Source organism: Astyanax mexicanus, chromosome 13, assembly GCF_023375975.1.
Source record: "Astyanax mexicanus isolate ESR-SI-001 chromosome 13, AstMex3_surface, whole genome shotgun sequence".
Lineage (NCBI taxonomy): Eukaryota > Metazoa > Chordata > Actinopteri > Characiformes > Acestrorhamphidae > Astyanax > Astyanax mexicanus.
The window spans coordinates 3,220,750-3,240,341 of record NC_064420.1 but is presented as its reverse complement, the minus strand read 5'-3'; the positions used below and the strand labels follow the sequence as shown (position 1 = coordinate 3,240,341).

Below are 19,592 nucleotides of genomic sequence, written 5' to 3'. Positions count from 1 at the left end.
ACCCTTTTTTCTTTTTGACTACTCTTTAGCTTAGCTACCCTTTGTTTGTTCTCTTTTTTCGGTTCTGACCTATTTTTGTACATTGACCATTCCTTTGCCTTGCCCAATTACTCTGTTATGGATTATCTGTGTCTCTTTGCCCCTTACCATTCTTAGCAACCTTATACCTCAATAGATTAAAACCTTTACATACATTATCTATATTGTATCCGTGTTTGTCTGTCCCGTGTTTGGCTCCGGTGACAGAGTGGTATCCATTGCTGACATAGATGTAAAAAGGCACACACGTTTCCATTAATTATTTCCATTAATTTATGTTTTACATAGTGTGACAATTGGTTTTGTACCTAAAATGCTGTGATTATAGATTATATCTCTTGTCTGCCTGTCTGCGAGATTTTCACATAACAGCCTCCCAGACCAGAGGCAGCCTTATGAAGCAATGAATAAGCAGGTGTCCCAATAATTTTGTCCATATAGTTGGTTGGTAACACTTTACAATAAAGGTGCATTCATTAATTATTTTATTTCCTAAGTTATTCAGACCAAACAAACCTAAATACACTGTGAAGCATCCGGGGAGCTGTTAATTTGCAGTTTCTGCACTTAGGGATACTTTAAGGATACTTACGATTTTTTTTTTTTTCAGATTGACGAACACATTTCTGAACTTTTAATACCATCTCTAATGGAATTGGTATCTAATGGAACTCGATGTCCTGTGGTCCTGATTCATCGGTGCCCACAAACACTGTGGGGTGTTCTGTTTCTCATTCTGACATCAAAAGAAATGCTCACCAGTGTCCTCTACATGCCCTTCCTATGGCCGTTAGCAAGAACCGCAGTGTATCAGCTGCAGCCTGAACAGAAATGATGTTTTTGGTAGTTTAATTCCAGTGTTTGTTCACAGTGTTAGCTTAGCATCTCCTAAACTGAAGAAGTAAACATACCGGTACTTTATGTACACAAAATAACATGACTCATCAAGTTTTTTTTTTTCTGTACTGCACACAAAACAAGAATCATAAAATGAATTTGATTGAAAATAAAGTGTTGGTAAACCTTCTTTAATTGATTCTATAAAGAATTATTGTTTCAAATAGATTTTTCATAGAGCCAAAAAGGGTTCCAATGTCATTTTTCAGTACTATAACAAGCCAATGAGGCAAAGTAAGAAGAGCTAATTTTTAAAGTTTTTTGTGATTTAGAACACTTTTTAAATAATGCTTAGTGATGGTTTCTGAAATATCAAATATAAAATTGAAATGTTAAACTTAAGCATCCAACACAATGGACATAAAAATGTGTTATCACTGGAGCATCATTCAATATAAAAAAGGGTTAATGTTAATCTGCCATGTTTATGTTTTGGGTTTTCTTTTGCTATACCTTCTTTATTTAAGATATGTAAAAAATGATATTCATATTGCAACGTATCATTATCCTTAATTATCAAACGTTCATTGCTCTGTTAAAGAGTGTAATTGCTATTATCATTGTATAAGTGGCATGAATTGGTCTTTATCTGAAGAATTTTTTAAGAATTCAGTTTATTGTATAATGAAAAATAATTATCGTTTAATTCCATTTTTTGTAAGATTTCTACTGGTCCATTATTTATAACATTTATTTCTAATTTTAGACCCATTTTCTCCCCAATTCGGAAGGGCAATTTTTTTAACCACTCCTTAGGACTCCCCAATCACTAGTAACACCCCCAGCACTAAAAGGGGGGAAGACCAGCACATGCCTCCTCTGATACATGTGAAGTTTTGTATCACTGGGTAGCATTGCCACCCAAGGAATGGCTGCCCAACTGTGCTCGCTCTGACTCTGGCTGCTGATGCCAAGCAGTATTCAAACCAGCGACCTTTAAATCATAGTAGCAACACTTTAGTCCACTGCTGTGCTGTTTTGGGTCATCTTTTGGGTTCTTAATGGTGCTTTCACAGCACGATGACCAAATAATTTAAATTTTATTAAAACAACTTTTTGTTATAATGACTTTCTCAGCTTCAGTCTGACGCAAGTCGGTCCTACTGTATTTATTTTTACTTCCTGACTTTCCACTCACTTTTTAATCTTCGATAATCCCTCCTTCATCCCGTCCTCACGCCATCCACTCCACACTTCTCTCCTGTTTTTTATCTGTCCTCTCCTCCACTGTGGTCTGTTATTCTCTCACATCCTCTTTCTCTCTGACCCCAATCAAACGATCCTTTATCCTCAATAAAATTGAGTTTATTTATTAAACAAACAGATGCAGTACAGCAGTAAACATCATCTGAATGAATGACGCGTTTGAGTTATAGGATGGAGAGAAACGAGAAGAATGAAGGGATGGATGGAAGATGTTCAGCAGGCTACACATGTCTATACAGCATTTAGCAGGGCTAATGTAGTTTTAGGAGTCTTGCCAAGGGACACTTATTGGTGTGATATGGTGTGATAGCTTAATAGCAGGTAATACTGCGATTTATACCTAATGTCTGTACACCAACCAACCATAACATTATGACCACCTCCTTGTCCCTTTTCCCCTTATCCAACTCTGGAAAAAACTATGATCAAGAGGAAGATGGATGATCACAAGCCATCAAACCACCAAACTGAACTGCTTGAATTTTTGCACCAGGAGTAAAGCAGCATAAAGTTATCCAAAAGCAGTGTGTAAGACTGGTGGAGGAGAACATGATGCCAAGATGCATGAAAAAAACTGTGATTAAAAACCACCAGGATTATTCCACCAAATATTGATTTCTGAACTCTTAAATCTTTATGAATATGAACTTGTTTTCTTTGCATTAGATAGATAGATAGATAGATAGATAGATAGATAGATAGATAGATAGATAGATAGATAGATAGATAGATAGATAGATAGATAGATAGATAGATAGATAGATAGATAGATAGATAGATAGATAGCAAAAAATAGTATAGAGAGAGAAGAGAGCCAGGAGAAGGAAGCAAAGCGCAAGGCTTTAAAAGTTCAGTTCAGGACAAGTGCGTCAGTTGTTGTGAAACAGTGAATTAACACATTAACACATTGATCACATCATCACTCACATGGAGGATACAACTTTTTAGGATGAGCACATTTCAACATTCTGTTTTATCTCCAACACTGAATTAAAATCACCAAGTACTGGCCATAGAAAATGTTCTGAAAAATAGTGTTTTTTGAAAATAAACTGGGGCCATGAGACGGCCATTCTTCATCAGTGTGTAAGTAAAACTACAGCCACATTTTGTAAAATCCAAGTACAATTAAAAAACAGGAGGACCAGTGAGTTTTTTTCTTTTTGCTTTCTCAGTCACATGACATCAGGTTCAGTAGCTCCTCTATTTCCACTTGCTGTTGTGTTTTTACTTTGATCTTGGTGGAAATGCACGCTCAAAGTGTAATTACGGTGTGTGGCAGTGGATACATTTTATCTATTTTAATAAACGTGAGGTAACGAAACTTGTAAACAAAGCTTGTAATTTTTTTTTATCAGAGGACATCTTAGAAAAACACGTACATGATGGTTCTGGATGGGAATAAAATCACAGAGGATAAAAAAAACCCTGAGAAACTAATCCCGTCTTGATGGGGCTTATTTTTGCTTATAAAATGCTCTTTTTAAACCCAGCTATGTCAGGTAGTTGAGAATTGCTCCTTACTGCAGTTATTTTTATTATCAGTACCACTTATTTCCCAGGCTTTTGTTGCCTCACAACCAACTTTTTTAAGATGTGTCGCTTCTATCAAGTTCTAAATGAGTTCATGAATTATGGGTCTTCTGTAAATGGCTATATGAGGTAAACTACATTTATTTCCATTTCACACAGCATCCCAACTGTTTCGTTTTTGGGTTTGTACTTCTGAAACCAGTTGGCATGAATAGCAAAAGCTAGTGCTGATGTAGCTTGAGTAAATATAATAGATCAAGGTCATGAAAAAACAATTATCCCATGTTTCCATACCCCATTCCTGGAGTTCCACTTCGCCTGGGGCACTTTTGTGTTTTTCCTGACACATCCGATTCAGCCCAGGACGGCACTGATAATTACTCCATTACGTCCAGACTCCAGAACTAGAGCTGGAAAACATTATTAATCAAACGCACATTTTCTGAGGAAGGGTGTAGATTACTGACCCAAGGCTGCTGTGTGTAAGTGTGTCAGTCCAGCTACAAGACTCTGACCTGCATTTCTACACTGATTACTAATACATTACATTGCATCATAGCAATGCAAAATATAATTTCATAAAATAAAATATGGTCAAAAGTACTTGGAGTTCTTAAGCCCTACTAAGCCACATTGGGCCCTATTTTAGCAATCTATAAGCAAACTATATTAGCTACACTGTGCAGCTTGATTTAGGGTGTCAGTGTGTCTTTGCTATCGTAATGGGAAAAGTGCAGATTTTCACTGCACAAAATGTGCAAAAGGCATGCACTAATTCTCATAATTAAGAGCCATTAAGATTAAGAGCCAGGTGAGCTCTGACTTTGGCGGATTGCTATTTTAACGGTGCAGCTACCTGGACGTGTCCAACAAACACTTCTCAGCAGAGGAAACTGAGCTGCTTGTTCATGCTTATCCATTCTGTTTATTCCAACAGGCACATGCTATGATTCTGTGCACTGCAGCGCGTCCATGTGTGTGTGTGTAACGAGCAGGGGTGTACGCATGTTGGGCATGCACCTGACTGTGCCTCTATTGACAATTCACTGCCAAGATAGCAATGAACATCTGACTGTTGACGTCTGTCTAGGTTGTATTCAGTCAGTAGCGCACCTGTGTTTTCTGTTACCAAAAGAGAGATAGCAATACACCAGAAATGTACCTGAACACATCTCTTTGGGAGACAACCACGCCCATAAGCTTAGATATATTCACACACACCTAAGCTATTTAAATGATGCCGGGAGAAGGTGTGAAAATATTTATATATAGATAATGGTTTTTGTTTGTTTGTTCGTTCATTCCTTTTTTAAAAGATGATACTTGTTTAAGAACCAGCATTCAGAATAAGCGTTTGAAAAGTAGATATTTTTGTGTCCTCTTTTGGTTCAGATTTAACCGACGCCTCATTTATTTTCTGAAAAATTGTGGGACTCAGCAGCTGCTGGATCCTTCGGGACCTTCTGTCACCCACAAATCTGCACACACAGCAGAAAACTCTTTTTCAGAAAACCAGAAACAGTCACGAAAGGCGAGATGCTGAAGTACTGAGAGTGCTTACTATCAGATACGGCTTTATATAGATTCAAAGATCTGTGCACATGCTGTTAAAATAGCATCAGTGTTTAGAAATATATTTACACCAATGGATGTGGTGGTCTGGAAGTGAGGTGTGTTCAGGTACATTTCTGCCATGTTTTTGTCTTGGCAGCGGGAAACAGAGGTGCGCCACTGACTGATTAAAACCCAGACAACAGTCAACAGTCAGCTGCCCAATCCTATCCTAGCCATGCAGGAGCATTGTTAAACACACACACTGACACACACACCCTCTAAATCAAGCTGCGTGATCTGCAATTGACCAGTGCTATAGCTCACTAAAATAGGGCCCTTAATTTGTATTATTAGAATATTTTACAGAGTAAAAATTTTTAAATTAAAGACTGTATGCACTGATTAGCCATAACATTAACATCATCTATATTAACTTTAAGATCCTTAATTCTTCTTATGATTAAATTTAGATTTTATATTTAAAAAATGTCGTTTTACTCCATAGTTTAAGAACTAAAAACATGTAGGCTGGGTTGTTTGGATAGCGGGTTTGCTAAACACAAGCCAAGACAAAAAATCTCAAATCATAATTTGCTGCAGTTTAAACAACTCAATAGATTTCTGTGCAGCCACTGCTGAAAAGTTGTCAAATGATCTCTTTTGGCTTCAAGGTGAAAGACCTTTTCTGTCTACAAAGAGATTTTGATGGAGGATAAAGGGGCCTGGAGGAAAATTAAATCCTCACAAAGACTTAAAAAGGAGAAATCGTCTTTTAAAAGGTTTGTATCTTAATAATCCTCACAATTACCTGTAAACCCAGGTTCCTTTTTATCCTCTAAACCTATAATGGATTGAGCTCTGGCTCTTTCAGTCTGGGTGTTTTTTAGGGATGGGCTCTCTTCATGTGTATTGAGAGTTAACTGTGCATGTATGCACATGTGTGTACAGTAATATGTATTTCTTTGTGTCTGTGTGTAATTATACTAGTCTTTGTGATTGTGATAGAGAGTGCCGGAGGCTGGGCTTAACTGTTTAGGGCCCAACTCTCCAGAAACCCACATGCAGTATAATCACCTCAAGGGCTAAAACCACCCATGGCTGTTAATCACCTTCAGAAGCTCCTTCACACCTTTCATACATAAAAAATCATGCATGACAAGACAAAATCGCATTACAAAGGCATGGATGGGAAAAAAAAGATAGTACACCTTGCTGCCTGCAGTCCTGATCTGTGCTCAATAGAAAATGTGTGGAGAATGAATGAATAAATAAATAAAGAAGTAACAACTGTGACCCTGACCCATACATTGAGGCATGTTTGCAGGAAGAATGGGGCAAAATACGACCTGAAACACCTAAAAAAAACCCTCTAAATTTAAGTGTTGAAAGTAGAAATGGCAACATAAGCTAAATAATAAATGCTTTACTGTCCCAACAATTTTTTCTGTGTTTCAATCTTGTGTAGGTAACTCTAGGTTTAAAAGGGATCTCCGGTTGATTCTGTGTTTTACCGAGGTGACAACGGTTTGACAACGTAGCACCGGTCAAAGCACGTGCCGTTCGCTTCTGATTTTATGATATTTTATGATATGTACACCAGAGCACTTTTTTCACAAAAATCGTCTCACATGGCATTCAGTCATACTAGAGACCACGATTAGACATTTTAAAATGAATGAAAAAACAATGGAATCAGACCTTTAAACCACTTGAGTTTATAAAAGTCAAGGTAAAAGTATAAAGACTACTTTTTGTCATACTCAATTCTGTCTCAACTTCATTTTTTCAACTGTGGATCTAATTCCATCAGTGGTATCAAAAGATTCTCGGCAAGACAATGTTCATCAGGTCATCAGTTCAAGCGCTAAAGCTAAAGAACAGTTGGATCATGCTACAAGACAATGGTCCAAAACTTACAAGCAAGCTTTGAAAACAAGGAAAACCTCTAAACTCTGTCAGAAATGGATTCAATATTGGATTTGTTAAAAAAATCTACAAATATCTTATTTTACAAATGAAACACAAGAAGTTTTGCAAAAATGATTGTGCCACAATTTCCTTATGACATTCTGTGACTTTAATTAGCAACTACAAAAAGTCTTTGGATGGAGTTATTGCTGTTATCATGTTATTAAGTGTAATTAGCTATTAAAAGGATGTGGGAAATCCCTATTTCCCTTTTCCCTTTTCAATAAATACATAAATAACATTTATGTCATGGCTGGACAGTGGCAAAGTAGTGGGCAAAAGAGTAGTTAAAACGAGCATGGTGAACACCGGTAAACAACAGCAAGAGGGAGTAAACCAACCAAACATAATGAACAGTCCAGGGGTCATACGGAGGCAAGGCGATATCGAAGGGCAGGTAAAAATCAGGGTGGAAAATCCATCAATACTTGGCGAGGAGTAAGTAAAGAGAGGAGGTACTGTATATATAGTGCGTGTAACAGGTGAAATCAATATTCAGGTGATTGACTTCCGTCAATAAATTATCAAATTTAGTTACAAACTTAAGAGTTTTAGTTATTTAAGTTAACTTACTCTAACATACTCTTTATGCATTCAGAGACCGAAGTTGCATGACATGAAATTACATGAATTAAACCTAAAATATGCACAATTAGCAGCAATTAGCAGCAATTTTTGTAGGTGAAAATTACACAATTTTACTATAATTTTTTTTATATGCTTTGTGTTAAAAATAACATAATGAAATATAAATACGCAGAAATCCACTGCTGGGATATGAAACAGATTTTGCCTCGCTGGCATCCCAGACCTTGGCATTAAATAATGAGGGTCCCCCGGCCTTTAGATCAGCTGCTGCATTTGCAGGTGTGTGAAAATTGCCCTTGCTGTGTGTTTTTCTCCCGTCCTTCCTATACTGTTCTATCTTCAAAGGGATTTGCTAATGTGGCGCAACAGAAAACATAGACCGCGGACAAATATAGCCAATGCTGCACAACAGGGACTTCATGATACCGGTGCGTTTTGGTAAGGGATACTGTCTCTGTCTACTCAAAAATTCACATTTTACGGTAAAGAGTGCATGAAACAGGATGCTTCTGGAAGAACAATGGCAACAAGTAGACCTGTTATTATTATAACTTAATTTCTGAATCAGTTTCTCTGATTTTGCTATTTATAGTTTATGTTTGAGGAAAATGAACATTGTTGTTTTATTCTATAAACTACAGACAGCATTTCTCCCAAATTATAAATAAAAATATTGTCATTTAGACCATTTATTTGTAGAAAATGAGAAATGGCTCAAATAACAAAAAAGATGCAGAACTTTTAGACCTCAAATAATGCAAAGAAAAATAAATCATATTTTCTAAAGTTTTTCTAGAGTTCAGAAATCAATATTTGGTGGAATAATCCTGGTTTTTAATCACAATTTTCATGCATCTTGGCATCATGTTCTCCTCCACCAGTCTTACACACTGCTTTTGTGCCTTTACTCCAGGTGCAAAAATTCAAGCAGTGACCTTGGACAAACATAGCCAATGCTGCACAACAGGGACTTCGTCTACTCATAAATTCCCATTTTGCGGTAGTGAGTGCATGAAACAGGATGCTTCTGGAAGAACAACGGCAACAAGTAGACCTGTTAATACACTGTGAACATGTGATGAGAAACCAACAGTGTTGATAAAGTCCCTTTAATGCTTTTAGTTATTCAGTTTTCCACAGTGCTGTCATCTCTAAAAGTGTGAAAATGCCTAGAAAACCACTGTTACATCTACTATCCAGAATTCGAAACTGGCATCAATTAAGTGAAAAGAAAGACCCGAGGCCCTGCTGAGCTCTCACGAAAGATCCCAAATGTGGCAAACATCCTCATTCCAGCACATTTAAAAAATTCCATTCAGTTTTGTTGCTTCTTATAAGTCTAATGGCATTATTTTAGCAGACATGATTTTTGTAATTCTGACAAAAACAAGATAAGACAAGACACAACAAGACAAAACAAGACAAGACAAGACAAGACAAGACATGACAAGATATGAGGGTTAAGGGCTTTGCTCAATGGACCAGAAGTGGCCGCTTGTAAAACCAGGGTATCGAACCCACAATCCTGCCATCAATAGCCCAAAGCTCTAACTGCTGGACCTCTGGACATCACCTGTATATATTAGAAATAAAAGTTATATATATTCTTAAAGGAAACATACTGAAAAATACTGCCTTGTTTTTAATACAATACTTCAGTTTCTATTGGCTCATCTGCAACTGGGCAAATTAAAGTAAAGTAAACTAAATTAAATTGTTGGGCATGTTACTTTGAAAAAGTAATTAGTTATAGGTACTAGTTACTTCTCCAAAAAAGTAACTGAGTTACTAACTGAGTTACTGCACTACAAAAGTAACTAGTTACCAGTAAAAGTAACTATTGCGTTACTTTAATGTTACTCGCCCCCGTAACGGCGTTATAGTGAGAGTCAGAGTAATTAGTTACATTACTCGTTACTAAAAAAAAGTAACAGGCACTTCTACGTTGTTATTTCCATTACTGACAATTGGTGGGAGGAGCCATTTTTGGTGGGAGGGACCTATAGGGTCCCGAGCTAACCTGGGGACCCTTTAGGCAATAGATTGGTTTGCTTGCCTTGTTGCAACAAGCCTGCGTCATGGACACAGTTCTTATTAGATAGATATATTAATTGTGACTGGTGACTCACAGTTTTTTTTTTACAATTTTAAATACTCTTTTTTTACTGATTTGAGTTGCAGATTTGAGCCAATTTTTGCTGCTTTTCATTAGAATGTTCCCAGGATGGTACTGTTGGACCGAACACAAACACTAATGCTGCCATTCACAAGACTAAACAAACTGGACATGAAGAGGTTCAATGAGTTCATGCTTAGAATCAAGAACAGTTCACCTTATCGTTCTGCATCTCGTCCTGCTTTATCAGGTACTTATAGCGTACTGAACAAAGAATAAACATGCAGGCGGGAGTGAAAGACACATAAGACAGGCAGCGCATGAAATGCACAATTGTTCTACTAGATAGATTGACGTAATACGTATCTGTCTAGCTCTAATCAGTGTCTTGAGATGTGAGGTCATATCTAGTATTTTAGATTATGTAAAAAAGGGAGGATTTCTAAACAGTCTTTAAAAAGTACAGGAAAGAATGGGGTGGTGGTGAGAGGTGGATAAAGAACGAGTGGAAAAAAAGATTGAGTAATCTCCAGAGACAAACAAAAAGAGAAAGTCCTATTCCTTCATAATTCACCCCAAACACTGAAGTAAAGAAAGACACTATACAGAAACAGGCCTGAAAGACACATGGAAAGTTAAAAAACACTTAAAAAAGAATTTGACACTAAAGATACTAAGTGAAACAGGGCCCTATTTTAGCAACCTATAGGCAAGCCATCAACCACACACTGTGCAGCTTGATTAAGGATGTGACAATGTGTCTTTGCTATCATAACGACTGGAAAAGTACTGCAAAAGTACTATAGATCCTCTTCCCACCATTCCTGTGGTGAAGAAAAGAAGAAAAACTCCCACAGACTATATAATCCGAGTTTTCTGGTAAGCCAAGGAGATATTATCTAGTGGTTCATCCCATGTACTTTGTTTTAATATGGTACACTCGCATGCTACAGTCCGATATACTCATCTCTGAAAGCTCTGAAAGAGCTAGCATGGTTCATGACTCATGCTAATGCTGCTCTAGCAGCGCTAGCCAGGGTTAGCAACAGGCTACAGACCAATAATACTCACCTCTGAATGGCTAAAGAGCTAGTGTTAGAGATAGAGCTAGTGCTAGCTAGCAGCTAACGCTAATGCTACTCCAGCCCAGATGCTGGAGACATTAAAGTGAAATACACATACATACAATATCACATTGTATTAGCTGCAGTTTTAAGGATGCGCTATATTTTGTAGGTAGGTGATTTGTATCTATCCTAATGTAATGTGATGTAGCCCAAATTTTTGACACTACATTCATTAATATAATTAATAAGATTTACATTCATTGCACTGTATTGGCTGCAGTTTTAAGGATGCACTATGTTTTGTAGATTTGTGACTCCAACCTCACATTTTACTAAATGTTGCTTCCATTCGTTTGACCTGTAGGCTGTATAAAACTGATAAATGAATGATAGCTCATGCTCTGGCTTTCCCATGTACAGCCTGAGTCTATTTAAAACCATATATTTATTCTTCTTTGTCGTCTAATACACTTATCAATGAACACTCACACCTGCACACACATACAAAAAGCCAGCCAACTAAAATTCTCCTTTCATCTTCAAGCCATTAATGAACTGTTTTAGCCTCCAGCTCCACACTTAATAACAATAAAACAGCTGTCCAGCTCTGCAATTCATGGCATTTTAATGACTGGGGTCACGGCTTTAGGCACACAATGCAAAAAAAGCGCAGCATAGCATAGCTAACAGCCTTTCTGTCAACAAACAAAGCAGCCATAAAAAGTGCCGTGACTCATTATGTGAAGCGAACACAGTTAGTTATGTAGCTGCTTTTTAAAATCGCTAATTAATTTCACAGTATTTACCAGCGCCTTATGTAATCTGGCTTCAAAGCTGCTGTTCATTTAGAACACCTTTTTATAAAAGCCAATGAGATCATGAGTGAGTCATCTTCTCCCTCCAGCCATTCACAGCATATTATTACTGTTATTTTTGTTTATTTTTTTTGCTTAGTTGGTTCAGTACCTGTGTTGCTGTTGTGTTGCTTTCAAAATAAGAGAGCACTTACAAATGATGGGTTTCTTTGATTTTATCAAATTGAAAACCTCTGGAATATAATCAAGAGGAAGATGGATGATCACAAACCATCAAACCACCAAACTGAACTGCTTGGTTAAATTTTTGCACCAGGAGTAAAGCAGCATAAAGCAGAAAAAGCAGTGTGTAAGACTGGCGGAGGAGATGCCAAGATGCCAAGATTCATGAAAACTGTGATTAAAAACCAGGATTATTCCACCAAATATTGATTTCTGAACTCTTAAAACTTAAAAAATGAATATGAACTTGTTTTATTTGCAGGTCTGAAAGCTCTGCGTCTTTTTTTCTCATTTTCCTCAAGTTTTTGGAATTTGGGAGAAATACAAAACACATACATTTAAAGTAAAGTATATATTGACGCATATTTGTGGTGCAAGCTCAGGTTCTGCAATGTAAACCTCCACCCAATGAATGGAAAGCCCTTTTATGGCATCAGTCCACAAAGAGAAAACTTTTTTTGTGTGCGTTTATTTTTAAACCAGGCCTCTGTTTGCCTGACATTAGTTCACCTTTTGTCCCGTAAAACTGAACTCTGGCCTTTTCCCTAAACATGCAGTGGAACGGGTAAACACATTACCCTCCTGCCACCTGCCAAAGCAAGCTCTGGAAGCTGATTAGGACTCCGAACAGGAGCTACGGCACGGTGCCGGTTCTCCTGCCAGGCTGCTGCTTCAGGCTTCCATGATGACGGAGTTTTACGGTCTTCCGAAGCTCGAAAATCGTTTGCTGCAGTGTTCTCAAGTCTCACCCTTTGAGCGTGTGACACATTCACACGCTCACACGCCACACATGGTATTTCTCAAGCTTGCCAATCCATCGGCTTTATATTATAATGTACTCTCGTTGAGCCAATCAGAATATAGATCGCTCTGTTGTTAGGCAGACCTAGTCAAAGAGGGTGGAGTTTCAGCCAGAAGAACTATCCGATTCGAAAGTTCTGAAACACACGTCAGTGAACAACTGAAGGAGAACGGCGGCAACCCCGCCCCCCCCTTGGTACAACTGAAGAAGAACTGCGCGCACCCACCGCCACCACCACCACCACCTCCACCCCGTCCCCAACCCCCCCCCAACCTCACACTTACCAAACTTCAGCAAACCAAACTGAACTGCTTACATTTTTGCACCAGGAGTGTAAAGCATAAAGTTATCCAAAAGCAGTGTGTAAGACTGGTGGAGGAGAACATGATGCCAAGATGCCAAGATTCATGAAAACTGTGATTAAAAACCAGAGATATTGCACCAAATATTGACTTTTGAACTCTTAAAACTTAAAAAATGAATATGAACGTGTTTCTTTTGCATTACTTGAGATCTGAAAGCTCTGCGTCTTTTTTGTTATTTCAGCCATTTCTCATTTTCTGCAAGTACGCTTTTGGAATTTGGGAGAAATGTTGTGAAGAACAATGTTCACTTTACTCAAACATAAACCTATAAATAGCAAAATCAGAGAAACTGATTTAGAAACCTCACACCCACCAAACTTCAGCAAACTGGTTTGCTGTAAGGTCGGCATTAAGCTCAGGTAAAAGAAGTGACCAGATACTCCTCAAGTGTCCAATTCTTACATGCTTTTCTTCTCTTTTTGTGATATTTTTGGTGTTAGAGAAGAAGAAAAACAAAGCCGCAGAGAAAAAGAGAAAGAAAGAGAGAGAAAGAGATAAGATACCAGACAGGCAACATCATGTGCTACACCGGCAGAACAAAATCATCACAAATAAAAAAAAAAAGATTCATGATCTAAATCAGCACTCTCTCATGATTCTTACGTAAGTTATCCGGTTATCAGCAGAGCGTAATCTGCAGATACGGCTGTTCGTTTGGAACCGTCCACCTGTGAGATGCCACACTGATTAACCCTTGTGTGGTGTTCATATTTTTGTTACTCGTTTACTTTGTTACTTGTATTTAATTCAGCAAAATTAAGCAATTTTACATTAATATGCTTTACACATGCTTGCTTCACCTAAACTGCAAGCAATATAAACAGCTTACATGGTTAATATTTGCCCTTTACCTTTCTTATGTTACATTTCTTTTAAAAAGTGCTACTCTTTTTTTATTAGTTTTTTAATAAAATGTAAAAGAAAATGAATTAAACTCAAGATATGAGTAGAAAATTTGTTTAGTTTCAAATTTACAAATGAAGCAATGTTTATTAACACTCTAATTAAACCTTACAGTTTTCAGCCACATGCTTATTCCAGGCAATTATTCAAATTCCACACTTCCATACAGTAGCTTGCAAAAGTATTCATACTCCTTGAACCTTTTTCACATTTTGTCACCTCACAGCCACAAACTTAAACGTATTTTGTTGAGATTTTAAGCAAAAGACAAACACAAAGTATTGCACGAGTGTGAAGCGGAACGGAAATGATGCATGGTGTTCAATTTTTTTAATCAAATAAAAGCAAAAAAAAAAAGTGGGATGTGCAAAAGTATTCAGCCCCCTACTCTAAAACCCCTAAATAAAATCCAGCACAATCAACTGCCTTTGAGACATCACTTAATTAGTTAATAGAGTCCAGCTTTGTGTAATTTAGTCTCATTATGAATACATATAAATGTATGATGCTGCTTCCCCATCAGCAGCTGGAGAGAGAGCACAAGTTTCTAGAGTTGGTTTACCATGGGAACCATGGTTTAACAGCTTTTCAACCACTTTGACTATCGTTAACGACTTTAGACCATCTAGAAAAAGGCTTTTCTTTTAAGTTTTGTTGATTGGTTTTGGTTTAATTTCAGTTTAAATACAGTACAGCCCAAAACTTTGAACATACCTTCTCTTTTTCAGTGCGTTTTCTTTATTTTCATGACTATTTACATGGTAGATTCTCACTGAAGCATCAAAACTATGAATGAACACATGTGGAGTTTTATGTACTTAACAAAAAATGAGCTGAACCTCCACAGTCACCGGACCTGAACCCAATCCAGATTTGAGGTTTGGGGTGAGCTGGAGCACAGAGTGAAGAAGGCAAAGAGCCAACAAGTGCTAATAAACAAACACCTCTGGGAACTCCTTCTTTCAAGACTGCTGGAAAACTTCTCATTTCAGGTGGCCACCTCTTGAAGAAGCTCATTGAGAGAATGATGCCAAGAGTGTGCAAAGCAGTAATCAGAGCAAAGGGGGGATATTTTGAAGAAACTAGAATATAATTCTACCTTTTTTTGTTAAGTACATAAAACTCCACATGTGTTCATTCATAGTTTTGATGCTTCAGTGAGAATCTACAATGGAAATAGTCATGAAAATATAAAGAAAACGTATTGAAAAAGAGAAGGTGTGTCCAAACTTTTGTCCTGTACTGTATATTAAGTTAAGTGTATGTGTGCAGGTATGTCTTTAATGTGTTTCCAGTGAATCTTACCTGATTGTCAGTGCATGATCTTTACTCCAGCAGCATTTCCTCTCTGTTTTCTAATGAAACCACACACACACACACACACACACACACACACACACACACACACACACACACAATATATATTTAGCATTCTCTGGCTGCTCTTACAAAAGCGTCAGTCATTGACTAATGTAATAGGACTCTTGCTTTCGATTCTTCGGCACATTGAATCATCTCTTCTAACATGTAATATGACTCTATTATATCCAGGCCTTGAAGCTGGAGCCTATAGTAACCAGTAAACACACATTTACTGTACCTGATGATGTTTTAATGTGATAAAGTGTTATTCTGCATATACTGCATTATACAGAACTCTCAAGAAAATATATAGCATTATATTTACACACATCGTTACCTGTTAACAGTTTGGACAAACCTTTTCATTCAATGTTTTTTTATATAAAAAATGTTCTTACATAGTAAATAAATACTAAATTGATCCAGACTATGAAGGAACCCATAAGGAATCATGTAGTAACTTAAAAGTGTTAAACTAACCAAAATACTCTTATCTGGGGAGCTGTTTATTAACTTGCAGTTTCTGAGGTTGGTAACTCTGATTAACTTATCCTGTGCAATAGAGGAAACTCTTGCTCTTCCTGTCCTAGGGAGGTCCTGATGAGTGCCAGTTTCACCAGTTTCATCTTCATAACATTTTTGATGATTTTTGCGACTGCACTTAAGTATACTTTCCTAATAAGTGACTTGACTGACCTTCAATACAAATGATGCTCTTAAACTAACATTAAGAGGCAAGAAATTAAAATAATTATTAACTCTTGGCGAGTTCAGCACAGCTGTTAACTGAAAGCCTGAATTCCAGGTGACTCTACCTCATAAAACTGACTGAGAAAGTCAAAGTCAAGTCAAAGTCAAAGTCAAAGTGGTTTTTATTGTCATTTCAGCTATATACAGAGTACACAGTGAAACGAAACAACGTTCCTCCAGGGACCATGGTGCACATAAACACAGTGTAGACAGAACAATAGTGCAACAGTACAAAAGTGCAGACAGACAATACAACACAATACAGACAAAGAATAATGCAGAGATGTTCAAAACGGTCTCTATCTAAGAAAGAGGTGCTATTTTGAAGAGAAAGTAGTAGTAGATATAAACAAAATAATAAAAAAAAAACACTGAATTTAAGGTACCAAACTTTTGACTGGTATATCTGCGTATCTATATCTATATTTGACTGCATATCTATTAAAATGATAACTTTCTCTTCTAAAAAATGTTTGAAACATAAAAAAAACAAACTCAAGGCAGTCTTTCTCCCTTCAGTTGAATTATTTAATGTGTAAAATGAATAATAATGTAATAAACACTATATGGACGAAAGTAATGGGATATAATGGCTAATTCATTATTTCTTACAAATTTAATTATTTTACAAAAGTTTATCCTTCTTTTGCTGGATAAACTTTCTCTACTGTCCAGAGTGAGATCAGGATGTTGGACCATCACCACCCCCACCTCATTTATCCCTAAATTATTGTTATTAAATCATTTGTATTTCAAAAATATTGGGTGGAGCATCATTATTCCAATAAACACAGAGATCCTCGAACACTGCTCCACAACTCTTCTGATTCTGTTTCATAGTTTCTTCACAAACCTTAATTTCTAGCTTTTTGTTGTTTTGTATTTTTAACACATCAATTTAAATAGATATTTAATGCAAAAAAATATTTAAAAATATTATTAAAATGTAATAAAATGCTCATAAATTAGAGACCACTTAAAAAATTTGATTTTTTGATTTGACCAAATTGAAACCTCTGAAATATATGATCAAGAGGAAGATGGATGATGACAAGCCATCAAACCACCAAACTGAACTACTTGATTTTTTGCACCAGGAGTAAAGCAGCATAAAGTTATCCAAAAGCAGTGTGTAAGACTGGTGGAGGAGAACATGATGCCAAGATGCATGAAAAAAACTGTGATTAAAAACCAGAACCAGGGTTATTCCACCAAATAATGATTTCTGAATATGTTTTCTTTGCATTATTTGAGGTCTGGAAGCTCTGCATCTTTTTTATTAATTCAGCCATTTCTCATTTTCTGCAAATAAATGCTCTAAATGACAATATTTTTATTGGGAATTTGGGAGAAATATTGTCTGTAGTTTATAGAATAAAACAACAATGTTTATTTTACTCAAATAAAAACCTACATATAGCAAAATCACACAAACTGATTCAAAAACTAATGTGCTTTCTTAATTTTTTCCAGAGCTGTATATGCAAAAAAATAAAATTAATAAACTTACTGTTAGCTGTCTTGTGGTCAAATCCACATGCTTTATGTAATCTCCAGCCAATATTTGTCCCTCTATTCCTTCACCCACTGATCCTGTCCTGTGTGAACCTGTGATTGACCCCAGTCTAAGGGGGCAGGGTCCCCGTGACCTCAGGCAAGTTGTCCCAGACAGAATAAAGAGAGATATCCTCAGGATAACAGCGGTGCTCCTCACAAGTGTGTGTCCGAGCCTTCATTTCCCAAACTAAATGGCTACTGGTGTGCTGATACTGCTGAATTTGAGCTCAGATTGCTCTCTCTCTCTCTCTCTCTCTCTATCTCTCTCTCTCTCTCTCTCTCTTTTCTGCCCTCCCCCTGCTGCACTCTGAGAGGAGGAGTCGGATCAAGAAAAACAGAGAGGTGCTCCTCCACATACCTCTCCTGTGAGACAGGTACAGAAAGATGGATGGAATCTGAGGTTAAATATACACTCCAGCACGCCCGCCACGCTCACCTCTATTGTTTAAACATAAAGAGAAAAGGTGATTAGTGTCAATATTTACATCTATGCTTAAAATAACGCTCAAAGTTAAAACTGTCAGTGCTCATGAGCAGGGCTGGAACTAGCTAATTGGGTGTCCTTGGCCATAAATGCTTTGTGGTGCCCCCTATAATTCAATAATTCAGTATGTTATTTGAATCTGGTTTATGCAAAACCAAATGGCATTTTTTCTAAGTTTGACCTCTCAAAACTCATGCAAAATGGTACAGAAATATAGCTTGATATTTTAATCATTAATAGTATTTTATATATAGTTCTGTTTACAGAGTTAACCTTTAGCTATCTTCTGTAAGTAACTCTAGGTTTAAATCGGATCTCCGGTTGATTCTGTGTTTTTATGAGACCTTAAATATACACTAGGGAAGCGCGGTTTGACAAGGCAGCTCAAGTCGACAGGACACCCATCAAATGGGGACACCTTGTGTCTGGTTGGAGCAGAAATTCACCAACAAAGTGGTCTAGGAATGATCAGATTTAAATAATATCGCCATGTTTTTAGAACATTTTCATTTAACGTTTTTAAGGAGGATTCCTATGGCATGGTGGGAGCAGAAGTTCACCAACAAGGAAGTCTGGTTTAAAGGATGAGTGAATAACCTTTTAACATTTTGTTTTCTGAACGTTACAAATAATGTTGTTGGAACGTTCAATCTGTCAAATATATTGGATGTTCTCAGTTTTTTTTTTGTGTTTTTACCTCATTTTCTCCCCAATTTACACAGCCAATTACCCAACCCACTCATTAGGACTCCCCCCATCACTAGTGATGCCCAAACACACCACATGTGAAGTTAGACACAGGGGGAGTGATAAGGGTAAAAAGAAGAGCGCCATCTACTGTACTGTACCCACCAAGAGAGAGAGCAAGGCTAATTGTGCTCTTTCAGGGCTCCGGCAGCTAACCGCGGCAAGCTGCATGACCAGGATTTGAACCAGCGATCTCCTGATCATAGTGGCCTTTTATGTAACATTTTTTTGTATGTATAATTTTCTGGGAATGTCTCTGCAACAGCACTTTTTTATTTTATTTTATGTTTGTTAGTTACAATATTAGCTGGAAATGTTACGTAAGAAACGTTATAATAACATCGTGATGCGGACCACTTTCATGTCACATGTTTTCAAAAACGTTCCTCAAATTAGATTCATGTGTGCGACCTGCATGATAAACACCTTTTCTAAAGTCGAGCTGGTCACTTTCAGGTGAGGAGGCTGTAGATCCATGTGTGTGTGATGGAGGAGGGGCAGGGGAGAGAGAGAAAGAGAGAAAGAGAGAGAGGTAGAAAGAGAGAGAGAGAGGTACAGAGGACAATGAGGAGAAATATGGATTTGACTCGGAGGACTTGGCCCTGTTGTGTCCTTGC

General features: G+C 37.2%; 1 protein-coding gene across 1 annotated transcript in view; it reads right to left on the bottom strand.

The window, feature by feature from the left end:
- The window catches only part of avpr2aa (arginine vasopressin receptor 2a, duplicate a), a 33,653-nt gene extending 15,664 nt beyond the window's left edge, over positions 1–17,989 (bottom strand). The window contains exons 1-2 of the mRNA XM_022677186.2: positions 17,698–17,989; positions 15,381–15,430 (exon numbers count right to left, since the gene is read on the bottom strand). The gene's annotated coding sequence lies outside the window, so the exon portion shown is untranslated. The remainder of the gene's footprint in view (positions 1–15,380; positions 15,431–17,697) is intronic.
- Between the last annotated feature and the right edge of the window lie 1,603 nt (positions 17,990–19,592).